We start from the raw sequence: 23187 nt of genomic DNA on the forward strand, positions 1-23187 counted from the left end.
TTCACAAAAACTTGGCAGTCTAGAAGAAAGTGGCATGTTATTTCAGACCAAAAGACACCTGCAGGTTAAAAGTGAGGGGATGGAGAAACATTTACCATGCAAATGGTGCCAAAAAGAAAGCTAGGACAGCAATACTTTACTAGAGACACCTGCAGATGGAAAGTGAGGGGATGGAGCATCTATCATGCTAATGGACATCAAAAGAAAACCAGAGTAGCCATATTTATATCAGACAAGTAAGATTTTAAGAATGTTCTTTTTTTTTAAGATTTTATTTATTCACTCATGAGACACACACACAGAGAGAGAGAGAGAGAGAGAGGCAGAGACACAGGCAGAGGGAGAAGCAGGCTCCATGCAGGGAGCCCGACGTGGGACTCGATCCCGGGTCTCCAGGATCACATCCTGGACTGAAGGTGGCGTTAAACCGCCGAGCCACCCGGGCTGCCCACAAACTAGATTTTAAACCAAAGACTGTAACAAGAGACGAAGAAGGACATTATATCATAATTAAGGGGTCCATCCTATAAGATCTAACAATTGTAAGTATTTATGTCTCCCACATGAGAGCACCCAAATATGTAAAATAATTAATAACAAATATAGAGAAACTCATTGATGATAATACAATAATACTAGGGGACTTTAACACCCCACTCACAGCAATGGACAGACCATCTAAGCAGAAAATCAACAAGGAAACAATGGTTTTGAATGACACACAGGACCAGATGCACTTCACAGATATATTCAGAACATTTCATTCTAAAGTAGCAGAATACACATTGTTTTCCAGTGCACATGGGACATTCTTCAGGATAGATCACATCCTGGCTCACAAATCAGCCCTGAACAAGTACAAAAAGATTGAGACATACCATGCATATTTTCAGACCATAACACTATGAAACTTGAAGCTAACCACAAGAAAAAAAAAATTGGAAAAGCTACAAATATGTGGTTAAAGAACATCCTACTAATGAATGAACCAGTTAACCAGGAAATTAAAGAAGAAGTTTTAAAAATACGTGGAAACAAATGAAAATGAAAAACATGATGGTCCAAAACCTTTGGGATGCAGCAAAAATGGTCAAAAGAAGGAAGCATATTTCAATACAAACCTACCTTAAGAAGCACGAAAAATTTCAAATATACAACTTAACCTTACACCTTAAAGGAGCTGGAAAAAGAACAACAGTTGAAGCTTAATGTCACCAGAAGAAGAGAAATAGTGAAGATTAGAGCAGAAATAAATGATATAAAAACAAACAAAAAAATTCCCACAGTAGAACAGATTGATGAAACTAGGTGGTTCCTTGAAAGAATTAATAAAATTTATATGCCCCGAGCCAGACTTATCAAAAAGAAAGGAGAGGTGACCCAAATAAATAAAATCATGAATGAGAGGAAGGCAATCACAACCAACACCAGAGAAATACAAATGATTATGAAACATTATATGCCAACAAAGTGGGCAATCTGGAAGAAATGGACAAATTCCAAGAAGCATATACACTACCAAACTGAAACAAGAAGAAAGAAAAAAATTGAAAGGACTCATAACCAGCAAAGAAATTTAATCAGTAATCCATAATCACCTAACAAACAAAAGTCCAGGGCCTGAAGGCTTCCCAAGGGAATTATACCGATCCTTAAAAAAAATTTTATTCATTTATTTGACAGAGAGAGCAAGAGCGAGCACAAGCAGGGAGAGCAGCAGAGGGAGAAGGAGAAGCAGGCTCCCCACTGAGCAGGGCACCTGACATGGGGCTCCATCCCAGGACCCTGAGATCATGACCTGAGTTGAAGGCAAATGCTTAGCCTACTGAACCACCCAACCCCCTCTACTGGACCTTTAAAAAAGAGTTAAAACCAGTTCTTCTCAAATTGTTCCAAAAAAGTAGAAATGGAAGGAAAACTTCTAAACTCATTCTATAATGCCAGTATTACCTTGATTCCAAGACCCCTACTAAAAAAGAGAACAATAGGTCAATATCCCTGAGGAGCACAGATGTAAAAATTCTCAACAAAATACTAGCAAATCAAATCCAACAATACATTAACAGAATCGTCCACCACGATAAAGTGGGATTTATTCTTTGGCAGCAAGTGTGGTTCAATATTCACAAATCAGTGTGATATGATTAATAAATTAATAAATTTATTAATAAAAGAAAGGATAAGAACCATATGATCCTCTCAATAGATGCAGAAAAAAGTATTTGATGAAGTACAGCATCCTTTCTTGATAAAAATCCTCAACAAGGTAGGGATAGAAGGAACATACCTCTTCATCACAAGGACCATATATGAAAGACCCACAGCTAATATCATCCTGAATGGGGAAAACTGAGAGCTTTTCCTCTAAAATCAATAAGAACACAGGGATGTCCACTCTCACCATTGTTCTTAACATAGTACTGGAAGTCCTAGCCTCAGCAATCAGACAATAAGGAGTAAAAGGCACCCAAATCAGCAAGAAAGGTGTTGAAGTTTTGTTATTCACAGAGGACACCATACTCTTTGTAGACTTGACCAAAAGACTTGACCAAACAATTGCTAGAACTGATCAACAAATTCACTAAAGTTGCAGGATACAAAATCAATGTACAGAAATCTGTTGCATTTCTCTACACCAATAATGAAAAGAGAAATCAGAAAATCAGCAGATTTTCAGCAGAAAAATCAGCAAATTTGATCAGCAAATTAGCATAAAGAGAAATCAGGCAATCAATACCATTTATAATTGAACCAAGACCCATAAGATACCTAGGAATAAAACTAACCAAAGAGTTAAATGATCTGTACTCTGAAAACTACAAAACACCAATGAAAGAATTTCAAGATGACACAAAGAAATGGAAAGACATTCCACATGGATTGGAAGAATAAACATTGTTAAAATGTCTATACTATGCAAAGCAATCTACACATTTAATGCAATCCTGATCAAAATACCACCAGCATTTTTCACAGAGCTGGAACAAACAAAACAATCTTGAAAAAGGAAAGCAAAGCTGGAGGCGTCATGATTCTAGACTTCAAGCTATATTACAAAGATGTAGTCATCAGGATAGTATATTACTGGCACAAAAAATAGACACATAGATTAATGGAATAGAATAGAAAAGCCAGAAATGGACTGACAGCTATATGGTCAATTAATCGTTGACAGAGCAGGAAAGAATATCTGGTGGAAAAGACTGTCTTCAACAAATAGTGTTGGGAAAATTGGACTGCCACATGCAGAAGAATGAAACTGGACCACTTTCTTACACCAAACACAATAATAAATTCAAAATAGATGAAAGATCTAGTTGGGAGACAGGAAACCATCAAAATCCTAGAGGAGAACACAGGCAGCAATCTCTTTGACCTCAGCCACAGCAACTTCTTACTAGACATGTCTCCAGAGACCAGGGAAACAACAGCAAAAATAGACTATTGGGACTTCATGGAAATAAAAAGCTTCTGTGCAACAAAGTAAACTATAGATAAAACTAAAAGGCAGCCTACAGAATGGGAGAAGATACTTGCAAATGATACACCTGATAAAGGGTTAGTATCTATAATCTATAAGGAACTTATCAAATTCAACACTCAAAACCCAAATAATCTAGTTAAGAAATAGTCAGAAGATATGAATAGACATTTCTCCAAGAAAGACATCCAGATGACGAACACACATGAAAAGATGCTCAACATCACTCATTATCAGAGAAATGCAAATCAAAACCACATTGAGATACCACCTCACACCTGTCAGAATGGCTAAAATTTAAGAAGTCAGGGAACAACAGATGTTTGCAAGGATGAGGAGAAAGGGGGAGCCTCTTACGCTGTTGGTGGGAATGCAAACTGGTGCATCCACTCCAAAAAACAGCATGGAGGTTCCTCAAAAAGTTAAATAGAGAACTACCCTATGACCCAGCAATTGTACTACTAGATATTTACCCAAAGGACACAAAAATGCTGATTCAGAGGGACACATGCACCCCAATGTTTACAGCAGCACTGTCAACAATAGCCAAATTATGGAAAGAGCACATATATATAGTGAAATGTTACCCAGCTATTAAAAAGGATAAAATGTTGCCATTTGCAATGATGTGGATGGAGCTAGAGTGTATTATGCTAAGCAAGATAAGTCAGACAGAGAAAGACAAATACCATGAGTTCACTCATGTGGGATTTAAGAAACAAAACAGATGGCCATAGGGGAAAGACAAGAAAGAGAGGGAAGCAAACCATAAAAGAGACTCTTAACTACAGAGAACAAACTGAGGGTGGCTGGAGGCAAGGTCGGGGTGGGGGGTGTTGGGCTTAATGGGTCATGGGGATCAAGGAGGGCACTTGTGATGAGCACTGGGTTATGTGTAAGTGATGAACCACTAAATTCTACTCCCGAAACGAATATTACACTCTGTGTTATCTAACTTGAATTTAAATAAAAACTTGAAACATTATATAATTAAATTTAAATTTAAACATGACACTTCCATGCTCTCTAGGAATCCATCATGTCTATTTTTATGCCAGTGCTGTACAGTTACCACTAGTATAGCTTTGCCCTGTGTTTTAATATTAATTATCAATGTGTCCATTCTAGAAATTCCTGGGCATTTCCATCTATATTCCTCTCACTGTCTCCAATCTGGCTTTGTCATCCTTTTACTTAGCGACTAGGCTTTCTTGAATACAAAATGTCAGTGACTTCCACCATGCACAAAATCTCAGAAGTACCCCATTCATTGTGACAACAGAATTACCCACAACAGATTCCAAAATGCCACCTAGGGGTCCTTTTTGAGATCACTTAGTTTGCATTATTTCATTAAGAAATGTCTTGAGACTAGGTAAATACTCCTGTTATACACATCAAAGCACATTTGAACTCTCTTCTAAGAACATTTGTCTTGTTCATCAACACCTAATTATGTACAACACCTGACACTTGGTGTGTGCTCAATAAAAATTTGTTCAGTAACTAATGAATAGATAACCATGTAGACACTGTACTGCAAAAAAAAAAAAAAACAATGACTGCAAAAGAATAAGAAATGTGTGGCAACTATATTTAAAAAATCTAAAATTATTCATAAAAATTATTACTAAAAACCCAGAAGAAGACAAACAAATCGAGAGAAACAAATAGTTTCTGGCTGAAAATGTCAACTATTATAAATTAGATACCACTATCATTGGGTATAAACCATTTATTGGCTTAATGCAATTTGAATCTATGTCTCATTTTTAAAAATCTTGATTCAATAATTCTAAAGGTCTTGGAAAATAAACAGATGAGACTAGCCAAGGCCATATTAAAAATGGAAAATAAACCAGTGTAAGGAAGCAGACCCCAAATTGGTCTGGTATATATAAGCACTATTTATAAAACAAAAGAGGAAGAGATAGGTTGTTCAATACCTGGCTTTGAAAAAACTGGCCAAGTATTTGTATTAAAAAAAAATAGGACCTTAATTCACAACAGACACTGAAATAATTTTAATGCCGAGTAAAGAACTAAATGTAAAAATCATAAACATTTTGTTTACAATCGACCTCTTACCTTCTAATGAAGAAAGAATAGTGGTGAATGAATTTGATGGTGAAATTGGAGAAGTCAGCAGGATTTAAAATTGCCTTAGGCGAGAAGAAAGGCAGTGAAAGTGTGTGTGTGTGTGTGTGTGAGAGAGAGAGAGAGAGAGAGGCAGAGACAGAGACAGAGGATGGAGAGGGGAGAATCAAAGGGAAAGGGAAAGAGGACATACCGGGGCAAATATGATGGTGGATGATGAAGATGAGAAATTACGGAATTACTGCAATATTAGAGAACTTATCTTCAGGGAAGTGTTTTTTTAAATCTGAATTTGTGAACTGAGACAGTTCACTGCATAGACAGACACACACAGACACACACCACCGACACCGCTCTAGTCCAACGTCCTCATCACTCACCTGAGCATGATTACCTCCCGCTGCCCTTTCCGCATCACTCAGACCTGAGTGACCCACACACAGGGCTACACTAAACAACCCCCCGTCTCGACGGAGCTCTGCTGCTGAAGAAACTCGAACAGCTTCCTGTCACTCTTAAATGGCCTCCAAAGTCCTGTCTTGACAGGTCTCGGCCAAGGTCTCCAAGCTCACCCACCTTACTCAACGTGCCCCAGCTGTATCAGAATATTTTTCTGTCCTTCCAAAGTGCTATACTTTTCCCCACTTTGGTGCCTTTAGCACATAGTATTGCTGCTTCCATTTGGAATATTCTTCTTTCACTCCCCAACCAATGTCTTTTTTTTTTATTTTTTTTCAGATCTCAGATTTAACTTCAAATTTTTCTCTAGACCTTGTAGCCAGGTTTTGTGCCTATATTCCAAGTGCCAATGGACCTGCCCATCACTGCAAACATATCTGTCACCCCTTGTTCAGTGTTTGTCACTCAACAGTGAGCTCTGCAAGCAGAGGTACTGGATGAATTTGTCTTGTTTACAAGTGTACCTCTGTGTCTAGCTCTGAGCTTGCATCAGTCCAATGAAAGTTTTTCTTTAATGAGTGAATGGCAAATTATATAAATTAGAAGGATGTCTGGGCAATAGCTCAGAGGTGGAACATAAGTGTGCCTTCTTGGCTAATGGAGTGATTCACAATATTAGAGTATTATGAATTTTTATATATTTCTTTACTGGTGAATTTTGCACTTTTATATGTTTTCAAGTAACTAATCAGCATGCTTTGGTTACAGCTTGAAGAAGTCTTTATTTTTAAAGTTTTATTTCTTTTTTTGACAGAGCAAGAGAGCAAAAGCAGGGGGAGCAGTAGAGGGAGAGGGAGAAGCTGGCTCCCTGCTTATCAGGGAACCCCATGTGGGGCTTGATGTGGGGCTGGATCCCAGGACCCTGGGATCATGACCTGAGCCAAAGGCAGAGACACGAACCCTCTGTGTCACATGGGTGCCCCTTGAAGAAGTCTTATTTTATTTTATTTTGTTTTATTTTATTTTATTATTTTATTTTATTTTATTTTATATTTATTTTATATTTATTTTATTTTATTATTTTATTTTATTTTTTTGAAGATTTTATTTATTTATTCATGAGAGACACAGAGAGAGAGAGGCAGAGACACAGGCTGAGGGAGAAGCAGGCTCCATGCAGGCAGCCTGATGTGGGACTCAATCCCGGGACTGCAGGATCATGCCTGTGCCAAATGCAGGCATTAAACCACTGAGCCACCCAGGGATCCCCGAAGAAGTCTTTTTAATAAACATTTTTTGTTAAGTCCAGTTTAGTGGTGATAAATTCTATTAGCTTTTGTTTGGGAAACTAGCTCACCTTCGATTCTGCAAGACACTTTTTTCAGGTTGGCAGGTTTTTTTTTTTTTTTTTTTCTTTCAGCACTTTGAATATATCATCCCACTCCCTTCTGCTCACAAGAATTCTGCTGAAAAAAAAAACCCTGGATATTTTAAAAGGGGTTCAGGGAGCAGCTGGGACAGAAGGCAGTCAAATCTCCCTTGCCAGGGAGAATCTTGGACGTTTTTACCTGCTTCCTCTGTGCTCGGCCTGAGGATAGGTACAGCAATTGCTTGCGTGCTTGCTTGAAAACTGATTTGTTGTTTTTAAAATATGTTCCTATGGGACTTTTGAATGCCAAGCCCTGCTGGCTACCAGAACTAGGAGATTTGAAGACCTGTCCTTCAAGTGGAAGTCAGAAAAGTTGGGGCACTGGATATGTGGACATACTTCTTCTAGGAGGACTCTGGTGACTTGGCCTATTGTTGGAGTGAGTCGAAAGGAGAAGGTAGAGGATGCACCCATTGGCACTTTCAGGCTCTAGGGAGGCTCTCATTCAGCATCTAGATGTGTGCTGAACCCTCATAGCAGCTAGGATGCAGTCAAATCCCTTGGGAAAGACTGGGAAGTGCACATTTTTGCCTGTACTCTCTGTGCTGACCTCAAGGGGAAAGCCACGGATAGTGCCGTGTGCCCATTAACAGTTGCTTCTTTTTTGCTATAGTCTTGTGGGACTCAGGGATGCAAGCCTTGTTGGCTTTCAGAGCTAGGTGGTTTGAAGGTCATCCTTTGGGTGGCAGACATGAAATTGGGGCACTAGTTGTATGTTCCATACCCTTTGCTCCTTAGGGAAAATCTGGAAGTTGGATGTTCCCTCTTGATTGCATGATGTGGGTGGCTGGGGTTTATGGTGAGAGAGTATCTCAGCCTGCTCCACTCATTTCAATGTGGGTATTTTCTCAGTTGTCTGATGTGTAGGAGTCACTGGATTTTTCTGGATTTTTCTCAGAGGAAAGTGCTCCACGCACAGCTGTATATTTGGTGGGTCTTTGGGAGAAGGAAAATTCAGGAGCCTCCTATGTTGCCATTTGGGGGATGTCCTATTATATAATTTTTATAACAATAATTGAAATTACTTTTATAATTAGGGTCAAAATGCCTAACAAACCTTACTATGTAAATTCGTCAATGACTTCTCATGGACTTCAAGAGAAAGACCGAATATTTTAGCAAATCCACATGAGACCCTTGTGATCTAGCTTTTCCTCTTCTCTGGTTTTCAAACTTCATTATTCTTGTTGGTGTCAGGAAGGCAGTAATCACCAAGCTTTGTTTTTTTAGTCTTAGGTTCTATTGCTCATTAGCCACATGAATGTAGGAAAGCCGTCAACCTCTCTTAGCCTCATTTTTCTCTCCTAAAAAAAGGAATATAATAATAGCATCTACATCATAGAGGTGTGTGAGGGTTATTTAAATCATTATCTTACAGTTTTGAACATGATTCTTGGTATATATGTTATTTAAAAACCTCGCTATTATCTGATTATCTATGTGGTCATTCTCTGATGATGCCACATGTTCTCTTACCCCTGAGGCTCTTTGTGCTTCAAGCCAACTTGTGTTTCAGGGTTTGGATCAAGTATCCTCTTTTCCCATGACCTCCTTTGCCAGATGTCTCAATGTTTCACCAAAGCCTCTGGCTTTTCTCTATTTTAGTACTCATTTTATTAATTATAATAATCAATGTACTTGTGCATATCCTTCTACAGGCTGAAGTATCCTGGAGATTTGGAACTATGCTTAGTTTTTATTCTTGTTTTTTTTTAAATCTAAAACAATTTCTGGTATTTAACAAGTGCATGAGGTAAGTAATAAATGTTTATGAAATGAATAAGTAGGCAAATTAGGCAATACCAGATTATTACCTTATAAATAATTATTATACTTTATAATCTAGTTGTACTTTCTGTATAACTAGGGTATAGTTAGTGAATTTTTGGAACAAAGAATAAGTAACTATTAGTTGTAGGGTGGATTAGTTGTTGAGTGGGTATGGGGTCAGAAGTAGTAGTAAGGTAATAACTATATGTCTGGATATGTAGACAGTGGATGCGGGTCAGGGTTTGGGTAGCAAGTGTGTATGAGGTGGAGTGAGGTAAACAGTGAGCTTGGACAGAGGATAGTTAGTGGGTCAGTATGGGGTGAGGGCAGGTAGTGCAGTGATATGAAGCAAAGTATTAAGTAGAGGTCGGGCAAAGTATACATAGAGTTAGTGTTGCCAGGGGTAATTAGTTAATGGTTATGGAGTAGGGTAGGTAGTAGATAGCTATAAGGTGAAGTGTGAGTAGCAAGTAGGTATGGGGCAGATGTAGGTAGTGAATGAGTGTGAGGTGAGGAAAGATAGTGACTGGGGTCTCATTTATGGACATGAAAGGCGAATCTGACCTGAGTATTAGATTTGGGCCTGGGATCTTGTCCTTGAACTTTGGACTTGATTTTGAACCTGGACATTTTTCCTACCTCAGAACACAAACTGGTCTTTATTTTTGGACCTCACCTGGATATGGATCTGGCTTTGGATCTTAGAAATGGAAGTGATGCCTCAACCATGGACCCAAATTTGTCCAGGACCTTGGATCTGACTTGGTCTTGATTAGAGAGGTTGATCTTAGACTTAGATCTTGGCATGGACCTCTTAACTCTGACTTCTACCTCAAATATGGATCCTGGAAGTGGACCTTGGACCTAGACCTCATGTCTACACCTTAATATGACCCTGAACCTGAAACTTGCACATGAATCTTTTTTTTTTTTAATAAATTGAAAGGAATTGTTTATTTTTTTATTTTTTTAATAAATTAATTTTTTATTGGTGTTCAATTTACCAACATACAGAATAACACCCAGGGCTCATCCCGTCAAGTGTCCCCCTCAGTGCCCGTCACCCAGTCACCCCCACTCCCCGCCCTCCTCCCCTTCCACCACCCCTAGTTCGTTTCCCAGAGTTTAGAGTCTTTATGTTCTGTCTCCCTTTCTGATATTTCCCACACATTTCTTCTCCCTTCCCTTATATTCCCTTTCACTATTATTTATATTCCCCAAATGAATGAGAACATACACTGTTTGCCCTTCTCCGATTGACTTACTTCACTCAGCATAATACCCTCCAGTTCCATCCACATTGAAGCAAATGGTGGGTATTTGTCGTTTCTAATGGCTGAGTAATATTCCATTGTATACATAAACCACATCTTCTTTATCCATTCATCTTTCGGTGGACACCGAGGCTCCTTCCACAGTTTGGCTATTGTGGACATTGCTGCTAGAAACATCGGGGTGCAGGTGTCCCGGCATTTCATTGCATCTGAATCTTTGGGGTAAATCCTCAACAGTTGCACACGAATCTTGATTCCAGAACTAGGTTGGCTCTGACCTTGGACTTGGACATTTATCATGGATCTTAACTGAATGTTTTAAGCTGAGTCTAGAAGTAGGACATTGATTTTACCGGACCTTGGAACTGGACAAGAATCTGTGCCTGGTCCTGGACATTTGTTCAAGGCCTTGGACTTGACTTCAGACCTGGAACTTGAACATTTTCTGAACTTTTATATAGATTTTAGATTTTAGTACTTAGCCTAGATCTTTGATTTGGAGCTTAACTCAGAGTAGAACCTTGGATCTGAAATTTGGACCTGGATTTTGCCTTGATCTTGAAGATTATAGCTGTCTAGTCTAGTGTCGACTAGACATAGACTTGACTTAAAACTTGTCATTGGCTGTGGACCTGGACCTTAGTCTTGGACATCGAACCAGGCACTAGACTAAGACTTGGACTTATAACTTGGACTTTGAGCTTAAGTACCAAATCCAAACTTTAGATTCTGACAATGGACTTTTTCAGTACAGTTAATCTGATATTAAATTTGAAGATTGAATCTGGACTTTGACCTTGTGCTTTGACATGATCTGGATCTTGAAACTGAGCCTTTGACCTTTGTATTGGATATGAGGCCTGTATTTCACCTGGACTTGGGCCCATAATTTTAACCTTGTGCCTTGACTTAGACCTTGATGTAGAAACTACACATTTGGTATTTTTAATAGGCCTCACACTTGGTTTTGCCTTGGACATTGGACCTGGAAAAATCTAGGCAAAATTCGACATCTATGTCCTGGTCTAAATTTCAGGTCCAGGTCAAAGGTTAAAGTCCAAAAACATATTCTAGGTCAAGTACAAGAAATTAGAAAAATCCAGAACCAGATTCTGGTTCAGAATTTATGTTCAAGTCCTATTTCCTGGTCCAATGTGCATGTCTACATCCAGGTTACAACTGCAGGTCTGTTGTCCAGGTCTGAATTTAGAGGTTAATATCCAACATCCAATTCAAAGGCACAGGTTGAGGTTTAGATCCAAGGTCAAAGCCCAAGGATCTAGATCCAGTTCAAGGTTCAGGGTCAGGAGCCAATGTCCTTGGTCCATAATCTAGGTCCAATTTCAAGGGACGGATATAAGTTCCATGTCCAGGGTCACGTCCAGGCTCAGGTAAAGTTTTAGAATGTTTGGGTCTAGTAGTTGTGAAAAGCTGTATTTATTTACACATTGCTCTCAAAAGAAACTACCTATTTAATATTTGAGAAAACTGTGATGAATCCAGGCAGTATTTGTGAGCTGAATCTGAGAGTCACATATTGTTTCTAAAAATATCTTCTCTTAAATCAGAGCAAGTTATAGTAAACCCAAAGAGTATTTGTGTAGAGGGCTCCATAATCACTACTGTTCTCAAACCTACCTTCTTAATACTAGTTCAACCAAATTAAGGTCTCAAGGCAATACTTGTGAAAACAAGTATAAACAAGTTTAGTAGCATACATTATTCCTAAAAGTTCTTAATAGGAGGGGTATCTGGGTGGCTCAGTTTGTTAAGCATCCAACTCTTGATTTTGGTTTGGGTCATGATCTCTGGGTCATGAGACTGAGCTCTGAGAGGAGACCACCTTGCTCTGTGGGGGCTCTGCATTAGGTGAGGAGCCTGCTTAAGATTCTTTCTCTCCCTCTTCCTTCCCTTTGCACCCTCCAATTCACATGCATGCTCTCTCTCTCAAATAAAAAAGTTCTTAGTAGACGTTAGAGGAAATTTAGATGGAATATGAGTATACAAAAAACAATATTGGAAAAAATCAGAATCAGACCTTCCTCTCTAAAGTAAATTGTAATATATTAGAATACATTGAGATGAATGTAAGATTTATTGAGAAAAATAGTTCACAGACACTATTTCACATTCTTCCCAACTGTACTATTTAAAGTGAATTTGAGCAATTAAATCAACACAATATCTGTGAAAACAATAATATATCATTAAGCAAACTCAATATCATACATTATTCTTCAAAATATATCTTTCTTGTGGGTTAGATAGAATCTATATACATATATGAGAAGTTAACAAGCTTAGAATCAGACACAATCTCTAAAATATTTTTTGTATACCTGTTAAAAAAATATATATAAAGGCAAAAAAGCCAGAAACACAACTTTATATAAGAGTATTTTTTCAGGGAGCCTGGGTAGCTCAGTCAATTGAGCACCTGACTTTTGGTTTTGGCTCAGGTCATAATCTCGGGGTCATGGGATGGGACCTTAGTTGGGCTCTGTGCTTAATGCAGAGTCTACTTGTACCTGCCCGACCCCCCTTTCTTGCTCACACTCTTTCTCTCTAAAATAAATAAATAAACATTTTTTTACAAAGTATTTTCTCACTGTTTAAGTAAGATAAGATATATTTGAGCAGTCTTTATGGAAGGAGAACTATATGGACAAAGTTCAGTCTCTGACACTCTAAAGTAACTTTTATTAGAATAAACCAAGGTGACTACAAGATTGATATGAGAGGAAAAAAGCTCAGGAACTTGCACATGCTTCTCAATTACATCTTCTTCCTGTGAATTAGAACAAGTAAACCTAAGCAGTATGTACAAAAATAAGGTTAGATACACACATTGTTCTTACCAGCACTTTCCTATTGTGAGTTTGAGTAAATCTAGAAGAAACTAATGTGTGCGTATGCATTCTATCATTATAAGAAGAGGTCAGGATCAGAATTTGATACTAGATTCAGCTTGAAAAGAGATTCTTATTGAATGGTAGACTATATTAAGGTTCAAATAAGCTATATCTAAACAAAACTGAACACTTGTGAGAATCACACATTGTATTCAACTGCATTTTCTTCAGTTTGTACAACTTTAGCCTAAACTTGGACATAGGCAATGGACATGGACACTGACTTTAAATCTGAATTTACTCAGTTCCTTGGACTTGGGCTTAGAGCTGGACTTTGGGCCTGGACCTGGATCTTGATCTTTTAAATAAATCCTGGACTTTTGACTAAACTAGGACCTGCACCTGAAACCTAGACCTTGGTCTTGGACCTTGAACCTGGAATTTGAATCTGGACCCAACCTTTGAATAAGGCCCTTGCACCTGGACATAATAATATTTCAACCTAGGACCTAAACGTTGAGGAATTTGGAACTGACTCTAGACCATGTCTTTAGTCATGGAATTAAACTTTGATGTAGAGTCTTGGATCTTAACCTCTAACCTTCATCTTAGATCTCAGACCTAGTAACACACAATCTTGGTTCTGGTACTAGGACCTAGACCTTGATCTGAGACCAAAATTGTGGGCCTTAAACTTGGATCAGCATCTTAGACCTTGACCTTGACCAGGTTTTGGACTTTTGTTTTTTTTTTTTTTGACATAGATTTGACCTAGACGATAGACCTTCAACACTGGATCTGTTCCTTGGATCTAGATCTCTAAACTCAAATGTGTACCTCAGACCTTGAACTCAGACCTCAGTTTGAAACTAATCTTGGACATGACCATTAGACCCAGATCTTAGACCTAGATATGTCAGGTTCCTTGAACATGCCCTTGGAACTATACTAAAACTTTCACTTAAATTTTGGACCTGAACCTAAATGAGAACCTGGACCTTAAACCTCAACTTTGCATTCTCTGCACTAGGCCTATATTTGAATATAGACTTTGAACCTAGAATTGGATTTAGACCTTGAACATCAATGTTGAATTTTATAACTTAGAAATTGATCTCTAATGGGGACTTGGACCTTTGACCTGGACCTAAATATGCTCTTGGACATTGATACCTGTACCTTAGATGTAGTCAAAGATTCTGGGCTTATATCTGGACCTGAATAGTAGAAAGGAAACTTGGAAACTTCTACCTGGAGCTTGGAATTGAATTTCTAATCTCATATTTGTGTCTCAGATCTGAATGTCTGACCTTGATATGACTATGGACATGGATTTTGGGCTTGGGTTTCAGAACTGGAATAGACCTTGGACTGGATTTGGGACTTTGAACCTGGACTTTGATAGTGAAATTCAGACCTTTTTACTGGACCTCATATCTGGAGATGATTCTTAGACATAGATTTCAGGGGGCTAAAACTGGAATTCACATGTAAATAATACCCCTTATACCTACCTGTAACTGTATCTCTGATATAGACCAAGACTTGGACAATGGAACTTAAACATGGACCTCAGATTTCAATATGGACCCTAGATCCTTATGTTGGACCTGAATATAGGATGCCAAACTAGGGCCTTGATGCATCCAAGACCTTGGGCCTGACCTTTGACTTAGTTGTTTGTCATGGACTTGGACCTGGACATAGACCTCTAAAATCTATCTTGGATCTTATACCTGGTTCTAGACATAACTTTGGACCTGAAACTTGTACCTGAGATTCCCTCCTTGATCTATACCATGCACCTGAACCTTGAACTAGTACTAGATGTTAAATATGTATTCGTAATTGATTTGACCTAGTCTTTGAAGTAAAAGACCAAAAATTGTTTTAAAAGACCTGGACTTTGAATCTATTCCTAGTACCATGGTGGTAAATGTTATAACTGGTGGTCCTCTTGCCTTGGACCAGGAAATAAGATCTGGACCTAACCTGGGACATGAATGATGAGCATGAAACTTGGATCTGGAATTTTCCAGTTCCTTGGACATAACCCTAAACTTGAGGTTTAGATCCATATTTTGCACGTGGGCACTGGGCTAGGAATTAGACCTGGACTTAAATTTTATGCCTGGATGTGAGACCTCTGCACCACAATTTGACCTAATTGGAAGTCAAAGACTTATGAAACATACCAGAAACAGATAAAATTAACTTTAATATCTAAACTAATTTTAATGTCTCAATTCTAAATTTAACATCTGCTGCAATGCTCCAAACAGTAAACCTTAATAAGTATGGACCTTAATCTGTATTGGAGCTCAAATTAGAGTTACACCTGGAATATCTCACTAAATTTAAGTAATTTATCTTATCTCTTCTGAGGATTTTACTAAGTTTACATAAGGTACCTCCTATAATCTTAAAGGAGTCACAAACATAAAATAGAGGAAACATAAGTATGTCTCACCTTAATGATTTAAACTATTGCGTTGCCTAAATTCCCATGGTCATAGTTCTATTTTCCCTAAAATATCTCACAGTGGGCATGGAGGCTCTGATCTAATAAATAATAAATTAAAATTAAATTAAATCTTTGGCATTTAAAATTGTCCTGACAAAAAAAGACCCTGTGGATTTGTCTCAACCTATTTTAATTGTTAACAAACCCAAAATAAATTAAACTGGACTTTCAAGGATTGAAACCTATTATATGGAGTCTATTTAGGCCCAGTTTAGCCTGTTATTAAACCTGGAAAGAATGAATGGTGCTCACAATGAATTATTTAATGCCATGTTCCCATCCATTAAGATCCCTAATACCCAGTATTATTGAGGTTATTGACTCCATCCAATCAGCAACTAGTAAATACTTTGCAGTCATAGATTTGGCTAGTATGTTTTGTTCAGGGCTCATTTCAACAGCCTCTCAGCACCAATTTTCCTTTATCTTAACACAATACACCTTAACCTGGTTACTCATGGGGTATCTCAGCAGCCCATTCAACACCATCTTTTCAATACCACACCCAACTTTCTCCAGAATGTAGATATGATGTAACATTGATGAATCTTCCTCTTAGGAGATTCATTTGGCACACTCATTCAGGACACACAAGCATTCACAAAGGAGCTCACAAGAAAGGGAAGTCTTATACATAGTACAAGGCCTCACTACCTTGGCAAAATTTCTGGGCATTATTTGGTCAATTGAAGACCACTCTATTCATGACAGTGTCAAGAAACAACTGTTGACTGCCATCACCTCAAATGAGCGCAGCGTTTTTTAAGGCCTTTTGGGTACGGGAAGCAATACATACCTCATTTACAATTTTACTTAAGACCATTTATTCTGTTACTCAGTAATCAGCCCACTTTGAATGAGGATCCCTACAACAAAGGCTTTAAATCTGTCCCAATTGCAATGTAACAGACACTCTCAATAGTGCCCCTGAGAAATTCTTTTATTTTAGAGTTTTTAGTAACTTCTTTTCTGCCTCCTGGAATCTGTGAACCACCCAAGATGGCCATGTCACCCATGAGCTTCTACTTTCCTATTCCCTATGTTGTACACCTGTAGAGTGAAAGTTCCTGGCTCCTTCTAGAGACCGGGTCTCTAATGAGCCCCGAGCCTGTGAGTGTACCTGGTTACCATTATGCCTTAGGTCTTAGAGGCAACAGACTGTAGGCTTGGCATGGCCATTAAAACCTTGCTAAAATAAATATGACATTTTTAGGATCAAGTGAGATTCAGACCATATGGCATATTACCTTTGTAGGAAAAAAGTGGCTTCCCCTTGTCCTCAGTCCCTTGCCATATGGCACTAGAGGAAGTCACTCCTCTTCTGGACCCATCTGTTCCCTGAGGACCCCACTGGAAACATCTGAGTAAATAAGAAGGGGAGTTGGTATACTTTATGGATGGCACAACCAATATAGATGATGGAGTCTGCTAAAGGGTTTTTGTTGGCCATCCTTTACCTAGATATCCTTGATAAAATCTAGACTTGAAAGCTTGGCACAATGGGCTGAACTTTAGGCAGCCACCTTAGCACTGGATGCCCTGCCTTATAATGATCCTCATCTCCAGGTCTTTATAGACTCTTCATCATTATTCATAATCTGATCATTGGGTTTAGCTAATGGCAAAATCATGATCTTTAGCATAAAGAACTTGGGATTTTTTTTTTTGCTTCACACCTACCCAAATCTTGTAAGTCAAGATCACACAAGTCTCAGCATACACTAAATCCACAATTCAAGGCCTTATTAAAGTACTTCTTATTCCTATTCCTTTATATATATATATATATTTTATTTATTTCATTCATGAGAGACACAAAGAGAGAGGCAGAGACAGAGGCAGAGGGAGAAGCAGGCTTCCTGTGGGGAGCCCGATGTGGGACTCAATCTTGGGATGGCAGCATCATGCCTAGAGCCAAAGGCAAACGCTCAACCACTGAGCCACCCAGGCATCCCTCCTTACTCCCATCAAAGTTTGAGGCATTATTTAGAATAGCCAAGAAACTCATTTAACATATACCATGTTGGGTTCTTGAACACAGCATTCAACTAAAATTTCATTTCTTTTCTGGCCTCCAGCTATTGACCTCATAGAGCACTGTATCAGCTTCCTTAAACAAATTCAAATTTAATTTTGTAAAATATGCCATGTTTCAGCCATCATTCAATCATCAAGGGGTAAATTATAATAAAGAGTCTGACTCTGTTTTGAATGTTTGACTACTGACAGCTTTCAAGTCCCACCTTTCTCTTCTTCCCTATTGCCTCATACTTTGTAAAGACTACAAGGAAGCTCATGTTAATCCTCCTTCAGCAGTAGCAGAAAGTATAAACCATGAAATCCCTCGCCCATGCTCTCATCCTGGCCCTATTCTCCTAACCACAATAAAATCCCAAACCACTTGCCCCTCTTTGCTCTCTCAGCCATTTTCAGACCACGCTAGAACCCTTCCCTGCTTTCCCTAGAAAGGCCTCACTACGTGAGTAATAAACCTTTTACACCCCTTTGGTGCATGTATGGCATCATCAGTCTTGACATCTGAGCTAAATGTATAGAGAGATGACCCTGTCTTGACATGAGAAAACCACAAGATAACATGCAAACTCCAGGTAAGGCACAAGACAAGGTTCAAAATCCAGCACTAATTTCCAGTCTAAATCTGGGACAAAAACAGGTCGAAGGTCCACTTTCCATTTCAGGTCCTGGGTATCTCATGGTTCAGGTCTGAGGTTTGATGTTTAGGTCTCAGGGCAAAAGTTCAATTCTAAAGTCTAAGTCAGATACAAGATCTAAGCCCAAGATCCATGTCCAGGTCTGATTTCCATGCCTAAGGCCAGGTTCAATGTCCAAATTAGAGAAAGATTCATGATTTAGGTTCAAGATCCAGATTACGGTTCAGTTTCTAGGTCCAAGGAACAATTTTAGATCTAAGGTCCAGGTTCAGATCCAAGTGCAAGGTCTAGGTCAAAGGTCCAGGTTTGAAATTTGTATCCAAGGTTCAGATACAGGGTTCAATTTCTACTTCTAAGATCCAGGTCCAAGATGTGGTTAAAGGTCCATGTCTAGGTCTCATAACAAGGTGGAAGTTTGGGTCTGAAGTAAAAGGGTCTCTTCTAATACTTAGCATCAAAGTTCAACTCTGGTGCAAATTCAAGCTTTAGGTCAAAATTCCTGATTTAAGATTCATGTCCAAAGTACAGTTCCCAAACTAAGTCCCATGCCCAAGATCAGGTCTAATGAGCTAGATAAATTTCATCACAAGGTCCAGGCCCATATCCACTCTCTACCTACCTACTTGCTATCAACAAGCTGCCCCAACCCCAGTCATTACCTATGTACTTGCTGTTAACACCGTGCCTCACAGCCACTTAAAAACTATACTGTGTCATACAAATTGACTGCCTAACCACCTACTATACACAACACACTTCACATCTACTCCTTACCTACTTACCTCCTTAATCCCCTCAGCGCTCACTTGGGGTTAGAAGATTAGAGATATTTAACTTCTAACCATACACACTCATTATTAACTTCTCATCCCACACTCACTCTCTACCTACCTCTCTGTGTATACCCACTCATACATAATCTTTGTCCTCTAACCACTCATTAAGTACTCCCCCTGCCACTATCCATGCCCATAGTTTTCTACCTCTCTCCACCTTACAACTACTCATTCCTTACCATCTACCTCATGCCATTTGCTGCCTACATCCCTCACTAACTATTTACTCACTAGTTAATCCCTGACCCACACCAACCACTCATCATCTACTCCTCATCCCATGTTTCAACCTCACCTACTCACTATCTATTCCTTATTCTATACCCACTTACTACCAACTCATAGTCCACACATTCACTACCCACCCTTGTCCTAACACATGCATTCTCTTAAGTTCTTCATGAATAATTATTTACCTATTCAGTCATTCTCTATGTATGCATGTATGTATGTGTGTATGTATGTGTGTGTGTAGGTATGAATCTATCTATCATCTATCTATCTATCATCTGTCTATCCATCATCATACATACATACATACATACATACATACATTTTCCTTGGCAATTTAACAAAGAGCTAGGAAAGGGCAATTTGACTTTGTTAGCTACTCACTATCTAAAACCAGACCCCTCATCTTGTGATTATTTATTTAAAACTGTCTGCAACTGGGGCAGCCCAGGTGGCTCAGCGGTTTAGCGCCTGCCTTTGGCCCGGGGCGTGATCCTGGAGACCCAGGATCGAATCCCACGTCGGGCTCCCGGTGCATGGAGCCTGCTTCTCCCTCTGCCTGTGTCTCTGCCTCTCTCTCTCTCTGTGACTATATAAATAAAAACAAAAAAAATTAAAAAAAAAAAACTGTCTGCAACTGAACCATGAGGAATTTTGCATACTAAAAAGTTCAATGTCTCACATTCAAGAAGTACACTTTTTTCTCTTATGCCATGTGGGTCTCATACACACACACTCAGAGTATTAGAGAGTTACATGTTGAACACATGTGCCCAACAGGTCATCAACAGTAAGAAATCTTAATAACTCCATGTTGAAAATTATTTAGTATTAGAAAATTTATTTTTGTCATGCAATAAACTATATTAAAACAAATTATTGAAAAACCTTCAGAAATATTCTGAAGCCTGTTGCCAATTAAAAGAGGGTGGAAGGGCAGCCCTGGTGGCTCAGTGGTTTAGCACAGCCTTCAGCCTAGGGTGGGATCCTAGAGACTCAGGATCGAGTCCCATGTCAGGCTCCCTGTGTGGAGCCTGCTTCTCCCTCTGCCTGTGTCTCTGCCTCTATCTCTCTCTGTGTCTCTCATGAATAAATAAATAAAATCTTTTAAAAAAAAGAGGGTGGAAGAGCCCAGGTAGTCTTTCTGCCTTCCCCCAGGAATTAAGGTTATTTTAAAGTGATACAGCTTGACCCAAACATTAAAAATTGATTTTTATTTTATTCTTTTTTCTAGATAACTATTTTAGAATAAATTTTACTGATTTCCCATGTATTTTATTTCATGAAGGCTTTTCTCAATTGAGTTTTTAAATTTTAATTTCAGTATTGTTAACACACATTGTTATATTAGTTTCAGGTGTACAATATAGCAATTCAACTATTCTATACATTACTCAGTGCTCATTAGGATAAGTGTACTCTCTAATTCCCAAGACCTATTTCATCTATCCCTTACTCCTGTCCCCCATGGTAACCATCAGTTTGTTCTCTATAATTAAGAGTCTATTTCTCGGTTTGTCTCTCTCTCTTTGTTTGGTTTCTTAAATTCCAAATATGAGTGAAATTATATGGTATTTTTCTTTCTCTGATCCTGAAGCCTTTTTGGACAATGGTAAATAGAATTTAGACAATTTAAAGAAGATCCAAACTCTTAGAGTACAATTTATCAGAATTGTTGTTTCCTATAAAAGTCATCTGTTTCCTCACAATTTGTGCAATGTTGACTTGGTGAAGAGTTTCTTTTGAATAGCATTCATATAAAAATGTTTGCTTTGGAAAGGGCCTCAGATCATTGTATTCCTGACTCTCATGCAACTGTTTCTCTGCAAGAGATAATGCAATTTTTTTTTTTTTAGATTCCACTAACCTTTGATTTTTACTTATGTAAACTTAAACCTAGAGTGCATCATTATAGGCTCATAATATAGAGGAATAAGTCCCAAGTCCCTTACACCTATCAATAGATTTTATAAAGTTAGCTTTATTTAAAAGATGTACTTTTTTTCAGAAGGATTTTCCAGAGAAAATTTGAATAGTAGTGATTTATATCAAAAGTATAAAACAAGTGCTGAAATATTCTTTCAAGTTAAGGGTAACTGGTTTTCTTTACAAGTTGTTCTAAATAAATACCACGACATAAGCCCTGCAATTTGATAAAATAGATCAGAGTTGTTGCTTTATCCTGCACCTGTTTGGAATCTCTTTATGTGTCCAATATTGTTTTGTGATTTAGTGATTCATTCATCCACTTTGTAATCCATTCATAACACATCTGTTCCAAAGTTTTGTCCTTGAGTTTCAATAAATATTGTCATTCCAGGTGTCTCATAGCTCTTCAAATACCCACCTACCTAGTATGCATTAATTAAAAGCTAAAAATATGAATTTTTCTTTTTTTGATTAGTGATATTACCAAAAAACCCTCCAAAATCTACAGCATATGATTTCACATGTGTACACTTAGGATTATTTCTTTATCCACAGTCTTTAAAGTAAACAGATACACAAACTTTTGGAAATACACACCTTCAAATCACACGAAACTCTTAAATTATTTAAAAATTATTATTAAAGTAATAGTTTTAATTGACTTAACACAACACAACAAAGATGTCAACACAACATCAGAGTAAATCATAGATGTTATATTTACCTAAGAAAATTTGAATTTACTTGGCTTAGAGTCACCAAACTTCGTGGTTTTCCTAGAACTGAGTGTTTTGCTAGGATCTTGGATTTTCAATGCTAAAATCAGGACGGATAGTTTCCTATTTTCTCCACTATTGTCTCCTTTCACCTTCCAAGCATTGTCTTGGTAGAGCTAGTTCTCAAATCAGCACTGATCAAAGCAGAAACTACATCAACCTACTCATCTTGTGGGACCAAACCTAATGTTGCTGACTACAACATTTGTTGTAATGTTGACCTGTTGACCCTGTTGTCTGCTCCAGACATTCATATAGCACACATCAGAGTGTTCATTTTGTCCCAGGCCTTATTTATCTAATGATTGTATTAGATTCTAAATTGATTCTAACCTTTACAACCAGACTTAAATTTTGGTTTAACTACTTAACAATCCAGTTCCCTGCTGAGAGTAGACGAGAGTTGTTAACACTACTTAGCTTGCATGGCCCCCAAATCCTGTATAATTCCTGCCAATAACTCTGCTAATTAAAAATCTAAACCTCCTCTCTGGACCTCTTCTTTACCAGCTGTGGGGCTACGGTCTTGCTCTGGATTCACCAATCCCAGAAGCCAGGTGGCTATTTCCATTTTTCTTCACAATTAGTTCTGACTTCTTGAATTTCTTCTACCCAATTTGCCTAATTGAATATCTTTCTCTACCTCAGTGGTTCTCAAACTTTAATATGCATAAAGTCTCCTGGTGAGCTTTTAACACACAGTTTTCTGGGCTGTATCCTCAGAGATTCTGATTCAATAGGTCACAGAAGTGCCCACAAATTTGCATTTCTAACAAGCTCAAAGGAAAAACTGATACTCTTGGTTCAGGGACACCCTTTGAGAACCAGTGTTTTGAATCAAACACTGTCTAAAGGGAAGACCTCCCTGATACCAGGTTGGTTTTCTTCCAAAGCTCAGTTCTAACTTCTTTTTCTTC

The 23187-nt window shown here is 38.3% G+C and overlaps 1 protein-coding gene across 1 annotated transcript in view; it reads right to left on the reverse strand.

Annotated features, from left to right (window-relative positions):
• VSTM2A (V-set and transmembrane domain containing 2A) overlaps window positions 1-23187 on the reverse strand; it is a 190845-nt gene that overhangs the window by 8798 nt on the left and 158860 nt on the right. The window lies entirely within an intron of this gene.

This window comes from Canis aureus, chromosome 21, assembly GCF_053574225.1.
Source record: "Canis aureus isolate CA01 chromosome 21, VMU_Caureus_v.1.0, whole genome shotgun sequence".
NCBI lineage: Eukaryota > Metazoa > Chordata > Mammalia > Carnivora > Canidae > Canis > Canis aureus.